A 9,767-nucleotide genomic window follows, 5' to 3' on the forward strand; every position below is an offset into this window, starting at 1 on the left:
ATAAACTTTGTTAGTTGCTTTGATTGACTATACCCATCCTCCAATTAGATCTCCATATCTCCAAACCCAAGACATACCACAAATGAACAGATTTTCAACTTGGTGATTGATAATGGCTATAGAGTATCTTCAATTTATTTATTTAGAATGAAAAAAGAAAAAGAAAAGTACAAATATATTTACCTTACCATTAAATCCAACATTTGTTGGCAAAAATATAGATAAGATAAAAAAGAGACTCTTCAAGTTCTAACTATAATTAAACATTTTATCACGTGTTGTAAGGCAAAGTGATATTAAAGAGTCCACAGACAACCCCTCGTGGGCTTGAGGGATTTCTTTTTTAAGTAATATATTATTTGCATAATTTGAAATTCATTTCAATTAACATTTACAATTTTTTTAAATAAGGCTCATTTCGAAAAAAAATTGAGCTATTTTTGTTTTCATTTTTGTGGAAAATGAAAACATTAAAGAAATCTTGTTTGGTTGTAAATATTGAATATGATTTTTAAAAGTGAAAAAAAATATGTGAAAATTAAAAATAGAAAAAGCATTTTCATTGTTTTCATTAAATTTATTTTGTAAAATTAAAAGAATTACAAATAAGAGTTTTAACTTTAATTAATTGAGACAGATTCAAATCCACACAAATGAAAAATTGTAATAGCTCGATTTTTAGTGATGTCGGAAATAGTGGTTCGAGACTACCAAATTCATTAAATGAGCTCATAAATTTTCTTAGTTAATATTTATGAGCCAAATGAGGTTTTTAAAATATTTTTGAATTAGTAAGTTTGTGGTTATAAGGATTTATTAGATTAATTGATTTAGAAAAAGAGGTATCGAGACTTCAGTGTTATAAAACAAGCCGTAAATATTTTTATAAATATTTACGGAGTGTCAATAAAGTAGTATTAAAGTTTCGTTAAGAAATTTTAACGTTTTGGTAGTCAATTAATTAAAAATGACTAAATTAAAAAAGGTGCAAAACTTGCTAAAGTGATTAAATAGTCTAAATAGTAAATAGAAGAGCACTAAAAGGGAAAATAGACCCATATGAATGGCTGAGGCGGCATAGCATGAAAAAAATCAAGGATTTTATGTGAAATAAGGGCAAAATTGTAAATTTTGTCAAATTAAAGAGAAATAAATGGAAAATTAAAAATTCTAGACAAATTCATCATCATTTTCAGCTCAAAAACAACCATTGAAGAGGGTTTAAGCTGGTTTTTCATATTTTAGCTTCATGTAAGTTTAATTCTTGCTTTTCCTTGAAATTTTTATGTTTTGGACTTTTACAACTAGGTCCAACTTACTATTTCATTAGTTTTTGATTTTTTTGAAAGTTTTGGAAGATACCATTACTAAGTTCATATGATTTTAGTTATTAGATGATGAAATTGAGATGTTGATGGGTATTTAAAGCTATTTTATTAAGAAATTTTGGATGAAATCATGTTTTAGGGATTAATTTGTAAAGTTGTTGAATTTATATGAAATTCTATAATTTTATGGAATTTATGCGCTACTATTGATATATGTGAAAGTATTTAGGCTTGGAATAAGGAATAAATTACATGAATTTTATTTTCCGAGCCTAGGGATGAAGTCGTCATTTAGTAAAAGTATTAGGCAAAATAGTAATTTTGCCTAAGATGTGACTTGGATAGAATCAAATGTAAATTGTATTAAATTTATGTTAAATTTACTCATGCACATCCGGATAGATCAAATACGGAGCTAGATCGAGGTAAAGAAAAAGTGACGGATTAGTAGACATTAATTCACAAACACTTGTCGAGATAAGTTCGTGTAACTAAATTGTGTGTATTTTTATGCTTAAATTTTAATGTTGAATATAAATTTCATGTATGTGTATATAATTTACCTCATATCTGATAATTTTTGATAAATGAATAAGTCCCGATAAAATGAATGAAACTCGATTGGATACAGGGTTCTGTTTCCCGAAATGGTAATGTTATTGCATATGTTGCGGACGTACCGTAGCTCGAAAGAGCATCTCGTTACAAGCCCTCTCAAGCTTCCCGTTATAGTGTTATTGCGAGCTTCCCGTTAAATGCTCTTCTGAGCATCCCGACTGGTTGTGTTCTGCATATGTTGTAGACACACCCACGCTCTTTATGGGTGTTCTGTTTATAGGTTCCTTGTGAACCTCCTGTTAAAGTGCTCTACGGAGCTTCCTGTTAGTGCTCGCTTGAACTTCCTATTATATGGTTATCCGGTACTTCCCGTTAATTGCTCTTCGGAGCTACCCGATATAGGTTCTTTGTGAGCTTCCCGTTATTAAGCCCAGATAAGCTTCCCGTTACATGGCTCAATGAGCTTCTCGTTATAGCACTTGAGAGAGAGCTTTCTATTTAAGTGCTCTAATGAGTACTCCCGGACATGAATTGGTAGATTTTTTATTTGTACACTTTATGTGTACTACCCCCGTATCCATCGAGATTTCAAATGATTCAACAGGTGAAATTCTGACATGAAGACAAGTGAAAATCAAAATGAAATCAATATCTGAAGAAAAAAAACATGAAATGTATGGAACTTGGTATTTGATGAGCTCATATTTGGTATTGATATTTACATGAAATGATTAACTAACATATTTGATGAGATTACGTGCTTAGGCTATGGCCAAGTTGTTTGGAATGCATGAGTAATTTTACTTAGTGTACAAATGAATGGTAAGTTTACTTTCTGTTATACGAACTTACTAAGCACTAATTGCTTACTCTGTTTCATTTTCTCTGTTTTATAGTACTCAGAAGCTCGTTGTAACAACCCGGTTTTGACCCTAATCGGAACAGTGGTTTCGAGACCACAAATCCGAATTAGAAAAATATTATTATTATTATTATTATTATGTGTGTTTATTTTGTGTGTATGTGATTGTGTGAAATTTTCGTGTTTTAATTTCGTCGTTTAAGTGTCCGATTTAATAAAAGGGCTTAAACGCATAAAATGAAAATTTAAGGGTTAATTTAAAAGCACCAATTTGTTGATGTCTTTTTAATTGGGAGGCTTAAAGGTGAAATTAAACCACTATATAGATAGTGGTGGTTAAGGACAAATTTAACCTTAATAAAAATATATTATATAATTAGTAAATAAGGTTAAATAAGTAAATAGTTATATATTATAATATATGTTAAGTAAAAGCATGAAAATTAGGATTATTTTCATCTCCCTTAGCCGAAAGTTTGAAAGAAAAGAAGCCATTAAAGCTTGGAAAGGTTCGGCCATGTTCATACCAAATTAAAGGTTCGTTTTTGTTTGGTTTTTGAAAATTTTTACGTTTTTGAGATCGTTGCTTCGAATACTTCAAAACCCATGTCTTAATTTTGTGAATTGATGAATATTTTGAGTTATGCCATTGATGACTATTTGTGTTTTGTAATGTTTGATGATGAATAATAGAAGATATGTCTTAGATTAACATGTTGTGTATTGGTATTTTTGATGAATTTGAGTATTTAGGGCTAAATGGTGAAAATAAATTTTTGAGGGACTAAAATGTGAAATAAATGCAATGTGTGGACTTGTATGAGGACCATGAATATTCGGCCCTTGTGTGGTGTGGGAAAATTTTGTGTATTTTGTGTTTTATGCAAAAAAAAAGGACTAAATTGCAAAAAGTGCAAAATGTTAGGGGCAAAATGGTAATTTTTCCATTTATGTAATGTTGCACTAAATTGAATGTTTTGATGAATAAAAAGGTTAAATTTGATTATGTTTAGATCAAGGAACGAAGAAAACAAATTTGGATCGGGGAAAGTCGAAAGTAATCGAATAGTCGATCGTGTTTGCTGATATCCGAGGTAAGTCTATTAGCAACTAAAAGTTATTAAGTTAATAATTATACATGCATATTTATTTTATCTTATGTTGAGCTATAATTTAAAGTATATTAGTTGAATAAATTTTGAATTGTAGATAATGTATATAACATGTTCGAATATACAAGTAAGATCTTGTATAAATTATTGGATTTATTAAAGATAAGTATAAGATATATATATATATATATATATATATATATATATATATAAGGTTCGAATGATTATATAAGTATATATATATGTATAAACTCTTGAATTTGATTTGTGATAGGTATGTTATAATTGTATATATATATATATATATTCTAATAAGCATGCAATTATACATGTATGTGTTGTGTATTGAATTTAGATATATCATTATATAAGTATATGATGATCGATTATGTATTTATATATGTATAAATTCTTGTTTTGAAATTGAGTATGAATTTATATTTTTATATGGTAGATTTGAATGTGTAAATGTACATGGATAATTTCTTGAATTGAAATTAGGTATGGAATTATAAATGTATGTGAAAGTTTCGATTTTGTATGTATATTCACGTAAAAGTTTTTGAAAGGAAGTGAAGATATGAAATGATTATTTTGGATCATTATTAAAGTGATTGAAATAATTGGACTTTACGTCTAGCGTGCTTGATGCTTGGTGAAATAATTCGAGACTTTACGTCTAGCAGGCTTCATGCCGGTGATACATATCGGACTATATGTCTAGCAGGCTAAGTGCCGGTGTATTGAATCAGGCTTTAAGCCTAGCAGGCTAAATACCGGTGAATCTATTTTTAAGTATGTGATTAAGTGTTCAACTCTATGATTTAGGATATATTTAATTGATAAGTATATTCATATATCAATTCGACTAAGTGTGTTGGATGATTAAATATACACTCGGCTTATGCATTGGTAATATATATAAATATAGGCTTTGAGAGAATGCATTTGTTCATATGTATTAGATTTGAATGGATTTAAAGTTTACCATGAGCATACATACACATTCGGTTATGATATGTGTATAATATATATATGTTCGATTGTATACATTCGGTTGTGATGTTGTTGTGTATAAATATATATATATTCAATTGTTTGCATTCGATGTATACATATCGACTATAAATAAAATGGTCTGAGTACAATAATGTATGAATGTTAGTTAGTCGTGTTAGTTGAAATTTCAGTGAAATAGATTAATAGGTTATATTATTTATATATTTGTATACATTTAGTTATGATGTAGACTTACTAAGCTATAAAAGCTTACTTCGTTTATTTTCGTTCATTTGTTTTTTTTTATAGATTTTGGAGACGCGTTACGAGCTCGGGGATCATCAGCATAGTTCATCACACTATCGACTCCTTTTGGTATTTTGTTAAATATTTGAACTCAATCTTATGGCATGTATAGGTTTGAGTACGATGTCAATTACATTTTGATTGTAAATTATAATAACTATGCGAAAGTAATTAAATTTTCATGTTGTGATCATTTTGGTTATTTTTAAAAAAAAATGGTTGTGTTTGTTCGGTAATGCCTCGTAACCCTAATTCGGCGACGGAGACGGGTTAGGGGTGTTACACTCGTTGGGTTGGAAGCTTGCAGAGATCACTCATACTATCCATCGGCTCACTTCGGTATATTTATGACATTATTTTTTGATATAATGGCATGTATAGGTTTGGTTAGCCAAAGTTGGCATACAAATATTTTGGTTGAAAATAGCCATTTGAATGGCTTGTGATGAATGTGTTTTGGCATATTAACATATGAGTTAATTTCATGTTTGGGATAAATGCTTAATTTGGTTTATGAATATTAGTATGATATTAAGTAAATGTGGTCAAATAGATAAATTCACAAACATGGATTATGAAGAGATATGGTAAGTATGAGACTTGAGTTTTGCATGTTTTTAAATGTTTTGGATTGACTTTTGGATGTGTTAAAATGTTTGTGTAGGTGAATGATCAAATGGTTGAGAAATAAGGCTTGGAAATGACCTTATTTTGTCCACACGGGCAGAGACACGGGCGTGTTTCTCAGTCGTATGTGACACATGGTCTAGCACATGGGCATGTGTTCTAGCCATGTGTCCCCTGCATCTTAAAATTTTAAAACAGAATACTTGAAATTGATCACACGACCTAGCACACGGGCGTGTGACTTGGCCGTATGACTCCTGCACTTAATTAAGTTGCAAGTAAAAAAGTTACACGAGTTAGGGACACGGGCGTATACTACCTCATATGCCACACGGCCTGACCACACGGGCGTGTGACCCTTGAACCTAGGAAAAATTTTGAAATTTTGTGAAAAATTCTTTGAGTTCCCGGTTCAATCCCGACTCATTTCTAATGTATGATTTGGGCCTCGATGGCTGATAGAAGGGACGATATGATTAAATTATAATTAATTTTCGATGGAATTGTAAAATAACATGAAATATCTATATATATGATCTGTAAATTCTAGTAATGCTCCTAAACCCTGTTCTGGCGACGGATACGGGTTAGGGGTGTTGCAAAAGTATTCATTTTCTATTAGTAAATTTTAAATATCAAATTTTTGGTATTGTTTCGAATTCAGATAAATTTAAATTTTTTTATTTATTTTAGTTATCATTATTCTTTTATGAAAAAAATTATCAAATATAATTTTATTTCTATTTATTAAACATATTTTTAAAATTTTTTAAATAAAAAAATTATTTTCTAAAAATGAAAATAGAATTAGACAAAAACTAGACGAAGTCTTATAATCACTTTTGGACTGCAAAAGCGTTGCATTTGGGATTCATAAGCACTTTGGAGAAGTGCTTTTAGAGTCAAACGGAAAAGCACTTGATAGGTGCTGTGGCTTTTGGGGTTTGGAATGTGAAAATACCATTTAACCATTATTAATTTCATTATTATCAGTCTAATAGTAATTGTTGTAATATTATTAGAGTTTCTCATGGGCCGGTTCCAACCAAAATTTTAGACTCATTTGTTAGATTCAAGTCTGGCTTAGATAAAAATATTAAAACTAGAGCCTGGCCAAACCCGGCTCGTATCATTTTTTATATAATTTAAAAAAAATGTAATACATCAAAAATATTAAAAATATTAAAATAAATATTTTTCAATAAATTGAAAATAAATTTAAATATTTATATACATTTAAATAACACTAATATAGGTGCAACTTAACAAGCAAATGCTTCTAAAATAGTAACAAAACTAACAATAAAATAAGAGTTATACAATAACAACAAAATAGTAGCAATATAACAGTGAAATAGTAGCAAAATAGTGAAAAAATAAAAAATAGCAAAAAAGTAAAAAAAAAATTGCAGTTCTTTTTGCATATTCGGGCCAAGCTAGGTTCGAGCAAAAAAGTCTTACCCGGGGCCCAGCTCATTTTCTAAATGGGCATTATTTTTTTTGCCAAAAACCATTTATTTGACATATATTTTAACTCAAACCCTCCTACTTTTCATGCACGCCTTCGAGCCAGGCCATGAACAAGTCTAAATATACTAATATCTATTATATGGCTTATCAGTACTAGGTATATTAAGAGGTTGGTTGAGTTGATGCCACCTATTAATTGGGTCTGAACTAGGGAAATTATCAAATACCCTCTCATTTTATAAAATAACAAATATTATTTTTAGTATTTATGTCCTTTTATATTTTGATAAATTAAAAAAAATACATACATATAAATAAGAATCACAAGATTTAAACCAAATACCATATTAATTCCAACTATCTCAATTTTACCATTTTAATAAAAATCGCATTTCTTTATATTTACTTTTTTTAAAATAATTTGTTCATATATTTGTTTTCGCACACAAGTGTATTATAATTTACTATACTTAAATTAAATTACATAAATATCATTTAAAATAAGTAATTTAGAGTAATTGTTATCATTGGACTAATAACACTTGTTCTTATATGGAATTTTGGCTTTTGGATATAAAATTTATTCCTTCCTCACCAATTACAAATTTAATTGATTATTACATAATATTTACTTTACAACTAAATGAATCTATAGCAATCAAATGTATATTTTTCAGTTTTAACTTAGCACTTAGCAATTGCCTTCCGTATTAGTTAAAAATCTTAACTTTATCTATTTAATATAGTTTATATGGTAAAATTAAATTTTACAAATAATTCGTATGAATAGCTTAAAAGGTATTTATATTTTATATTTTATATTTCTTGTATTAGTATATTAAATTATTTAAATATTATTTAAGTTAATATATTTTTACTTTCTACATCACTTTCTGAAAACAATGATTTTCATAGCTCTTCTTTGAAGCGTTATAGAAACATTTTTCAATCATAACAATAATAGAGATTCCAGACACAGATTTTTAAAACCATGTTTATTTCGCAGCAACGTTGCCATTTTAACCCTAAATGGTAAATGTGTATTTTTTCTTATTTCTTTCTTATAAGACTTTCACTCTATTTTTCTTTCATAGATTCTTTAAATGATGGGATCAAGCATGCTAGACTATGGTTTTAAGCAATGTTTTAAAAATCGAATCAATAGTTAAATTAGTCGGATAATTAATTATCGATTCGACTGATTCAATTAATTTATTTATTTCAATTAAATAAACTATTAAAAAATAAAAAAACAGAAGAAAAAAAACAAAATTAATTCAGTTGGTTTGTTATGAATCGCAAATTAACCATTTCGACTACTTATTTGAACTAATACTCTAACTAATTTCCAATCCAGCTGATGGATTCATTCCGATTTTAAAAATAATGGCTTCAGGCAAGGTTCGAGCCGTGACTTCGGAGATCCACCAAGCCGGCGTTGTAGATGCTAACGAGGACCTTTAGCACCAAGTATGAACCGACCACTAGTTGCACTGCATGCAGGAACTGGTAGCGAAGCAATACGATGTCCTCAACTTGGAGTCGCTTAATTGCATGTCTATTTTGCCTCAAGTGGCTCGGATCGTGGCCCCCATTGCTTCTTACCGGTCGGTGAACGGTTATGCCGTGGCGTCGTACCTGCCGTTGATTTCGAGTGATGGGTTTCGAGGAGGATGGGCGCCCGCCATTTTGACCAATGGGATCCGTCCATCAGTTCCTAAATTGGGGTTAATTACTTGTGGGTGAGTTAAGTAATGCGTACATATCAGATGCCAACCAATCAAATTTTGCATTTATTTTCGAGCCTCCTCATATGAATCTAAAAAGTGGTCAAATCATAATTATCCGCATGTGACGACTGACAAGTTGGATGGGTAATCTTTTGTTACAGAATCCAACTACTGTCTGAACTCGACATTCCCACGTCCGTTTACCCAGCATCAAAATTCTTAATTTGTTCAAACTTATTGGTCTAATTTTTGTTTTAGTCCATCCTTTATGTTGAAATTTAGAACTTAAACTAATTGTTATTTTAAATTGATATATTTTTCCCTATTTTGATAGTGTTAGTAGTAGGTTGGAATTGATATCACCATTACATGAAATTGTTAATGTGATGACCAGTGACGAAATTAGGGAGCTAATAGGGGCTCGACCCACTCTAAAATGAATTTTTTTATTTAGGCCCCTTTATAATTTATAAAATTTAAATTAACAATGGTAAAAGTGAACTTTAACCCTCAAAATGATAAAAATTAATATCACTTAAATATTATAAAGATATAGGCTACTATAGCAGTAACATTACATTTTTACTATCGTAACAATATAAAATTTAATTTCAATCCTCAAAAAAAAATTCAGACTTCGGCCCTAATGATGACATGGTTTTCTTCTCAAACACTTTTAAACATTCTATTGAAATGTAAATTTATCATTGCTTAAACATAGTTGACTAAAATTTTCACATCACGTACTGCTTGCGATGTTGAACAATAAAAAGAA

Source organism: Gossypium raimondii, chromosome 11 (genome assembly GCF_025698545.1).
Source record: "Gossypium raimondii isolate GPD5lz chromosome 11, ASM2569854v1, whole genome shotgun sequence".
Taxonomy (NCBI): domain Eukaryota; kingdom Viridiplantae; phylum Streptophyta; class Magnoliopsida; order Malvales; family Malvaceae; genus Gossypium; species Gossypium raimondii.